Source organism: Lolium perenne, chromosome 1, assembly GCF_019359855.2.
Source record: "Lolium perenne isolate Kyuss_39 chromosome 1, Kyuss_2.0, whole genome shotgun sequence".
NCBI lineage: Eukaryota > Viridiplantae > Streptophyta > Magnoliopsida > Poales > Poaceae > Lolium > Lolium perenne.
In genome coordinates this window covers 206,203,252-206,206,734 of record NC_067244.2, presented here as the reverse complement: position 1 = coordinate 206,206,734, position 3,483 = coordinate 206,203,252, and the positions used below count along the sequence as shown (strand labels likewise).

General features: G+C 44.8%; 1 long non-coding RNA gene across 1 annotated transcript; it reads right to left on the bottom strand.

Annotated features, from left to right (window-relative positions):
* Nucleotides 1–283: 283 nt before the first annotated feature.
* LOC127320972 (uncharacterized) lies at nt 284–1,695 on the bottom strand. Its single transcript, XR_007863712.2, has 2 exons — nt 1,356–1,695; nt 284–661 (listed from the first exon to the last, which is right to left on the bottom strand). It is a non-coding gene; the product is annotated as an uncharacterized lncRNA (long non-coding RNA).
* Between the last annotated feature and the right edge of the window lie 1,788 nt (nt 1,696–3,483).

The following is a 3,483-nucleotide window of genomic DNA, read 5'->3' as shown; positions in this document are numbered from 1 at the left end:
GTATGGACATTGTGGATGCCGGGTGAGGAAGTGCTCCGATGGAGATCGAGATGTCTATGAAAAGTGGTGAATGGTTTGTAAAAGATTTCATGGTTGAACATAACCATCCACTCGCCATTGGTGATCAGACAACTTTCATAAAGTCTCGTCATGGGTTGAATAACGCTCAAAAGGCGGATGCCATTGAATATGAAATTGGTGGCCTTCGAACACACGAGATTAAACTGTGTGCAATTCTTATCTGAATTCAACCAGTCTATGTTGCGTCCTCAGGAAGTACCAATTGAAACTATACGGAAAAGATTATCTTTCACTTAATCGAAATAGAAGGTTACAAGTACTACAAAGGATATGCAGGGATTGTGATATATGGACTTGATAATAAACACTGAAATTTTACCTACATGGACATTGTCACTAAAGTAAAAGTCCAATATTTGCACTAAATATATGGTCTACCAAACAACCAGTTCACAAGCAAATATAAAGATTCGATTTCAGACAAATATATGCTCGGCTGACCGGAGCTAAAACACATGCCTCGTTATTTCTAGAAGAAGACTATTTTGGCTAAGTATAATTTTTTTATGATCCTTCTAAAAATAGTTGATGGGATCATTCCTTCATCCAGCTCCAGCCAAATGCTGTCATCAGCATCAACCTGTCATACAAGACAACAAATACAAGTTAGGAGCTCCTTCATTTTGTGCCTCAACTGAGACAAAATTAGCAACAAAAGTATTTCAAATAATGTCAATGAGAAAGACTGGAGGATAGCTGCTTTCCCAACACCGGACCATTCATGCTAGCTAACTGGGTAATTGCTAGTTCTTTGTAAGCACGCATAACAGGAACCAAATCAACCAACTAACATCCTAAAAGAATGATTTGCTTAATTGATTGAATATTTCAGAAGTAGGTAAACCAAGGATATTTGAATCGACAAGCGTATGAAAGTATGAAAGAATACAGTTAGCGGCAGCTAATGCTGCTCTCGTTGATGATAAAAACAAGAAGATACAGAGAGATTTACAGCTGCTAAACAAAAGAAAAAAGGACTTGCAGAATGGAAGGTAGCGAGGCCCAATTCCGTCACAGGCAATGCAGGCATCAAAGAGCGGCAAGCGGTGACTCTGAGCCTCTAAACAAATCATGATTTCTAACCATGCCTTGCGAGGCCTCAAATTGGAGGCCATGCTGCACAAAGAATGGATTAACCAAAGCAATCAGCCCTATCCTCCTCTCCTCACCCTTCCTAAACTCAGTCAGTCAAGATCTGTGCTAACCATAATGCAAGCGCTTCGTCTAGTTAACAATGCACCTAAACAAAGAATTCTATCTGTTGAGGTTAGCACCTGTGTGTAGCCGCACCCTAATACGTGCGCCAATACCCTGTGTGACTTGTCATCGCTTGCAAATCCCTGACCTGAGCTGTCCTGCTGCTCAACCAGTCTGTTAGCGCTAGGGAGTGAACCGGATTTTCACTCGCTTTGGCCGGACCACCGAAGCTGCATCTCTAGTTGCTTCCGCAAACTCTTGCTGGGAACAACTGCTGGTAGATGGATACACCTTCGGCTTCACTTCGTAGCTGGCATCTTCGTGTTTAGTTTCCAGTGGCGCCGCTTCATCCTCCAGGAAATGGGAACCATGTCCTCTCTTTCTTCATCGAAGTGGAGGCAGAATTTGACTTCATATGCCTAGTATGGATCGGAGGAACTGAAAAATGCTCAGAGTCCGCGGACGCTTATTATCCCGTCGTGATTCATGGCACACCTTCTTCAGCCACCTCGTAACCTGATTAAAGTATTTTTTATCAGAAACGAAGTATGCACAGTAATCATACCATCCTAGAGAAGCTCCATAGTTCTTCCTAGGTCTTCGTTCAATTACTAATTTTGTTATTCAGATATCCTGCATGATGTGAGTTACTCAGAAATATGTGTTCACTAACCTACAATATGATTCCATCATATATCTAAGCCCTCGACATGCCTAAGCCTAACCATTTATGTGAATATGTCACCGCAACGAGCAGGCAAGGCAACAAAATCAAAACTCTAGCTATATAGGATCAAATGAGTGAGTAATAAAATCCGTCTTCATATCTCCTAAAATCGGTTCTCGTATCTAAGGCTGAAACCACAACGTACCTTCTGTTCAGAGGAGTCCGTTGTCGTTGTTCAGAGGACCTGCAGCTTCGTCGCCGTGGTCGGCGGCAACCGCCGGCGACACCCGCCGGCGACACCGCGTCTGCCTCGGCCCAGTACTTGACCGGCTGGGCCGCGCGACCCTCCGAAACCTTCATGTCCGCGGATCATCCTGGCCGGAGATCGACCAGCGGCGCCACGGTGGTCGGCGTCAGCGACGGCCAGAACCCTAGTTTGTACGGGCCATTCAAATCGACCGAGGAGGAGGGGATACGGGGGCTGCGCGTTGGCGGCGGCGGCGGCCGGACCCTGGCTCGGAAGGGTGGTTCCCGTCTCCGCCGCTGCTCAAGCCGGAGAGAGAGGAGGGACTACAGGGGAGCAGGTCCATGGCGGCCGGAATATCTGAGGGGATTTTTTGGGTGGGCAAAGTGAACGAACGGGGGTAGGAGATGGAGTCTGCCTTGCGGGACAAAATATGATCTTCCTAAAATACCCTCATCAACATATACTGTTGGCTCTGGACGGCGCAGGACACTCTATACTGCTCGCGTGTTGGGCGGCCGAAATCTGACAGTATGGCTTCATCTGCACGGCTCAATCTATAGATTGGATGGCCCATATTCATCCTTGGGTACTGTAAAAGAGCTCTACGGACAACATATTTTATGACGAATCAAACTAAGTTGGTTATGTATATTTTTAATAAACTTGGTCAAACTTAATGTAGTTTGACTTAGTAAAAAATATAATTTCAATTAGTTTGAAACAGAGTCGTTAAACAAGCGGTGTTATAAATACAGCTTCAAATCTATGTCCCGATTAAAAAATGCCTATATGAACAGACTTCTCAATACTCGAAATCAATCAACAAGTTCCTCCTCCCCGATGATCAAATTGACTTTCTGCGCTCGGAATAAAATGATTTCCGAAGATGGGCTGACGGGCTGTCTATTTCAGTAGTTGGGCACTTGAGCAGAGATACCGACCGTGTGGGTGGATTGTTGGTGGTTTCTTTCAGAAGAAAGCAAGTCAATCCCGGCAAACGTTCATTAGTTTACTGTTAATTTACGCGAAGCGTTCAAATGAAGTGTTTGGCATCGGCAGCGAGTATGCTCTGGGTGGAGTCTTGCTTGACTTGGACTGGACTGGCGAGTTCTCTGGGATGTGTCGATCGAGCGATGAGTTTGGAGGCTAGTGACTTCAGAGCTAAGACTAGCTGGAACGCTTTTATTTTGTTATAGCTGCACTTTCTTCGCAAGAAACCATCTTTTTTTTTTCCCCTTTGGGAATCTTGTGACGATTGTCCCTCAAAGAAAGTAGAATAAATCAAAAGATT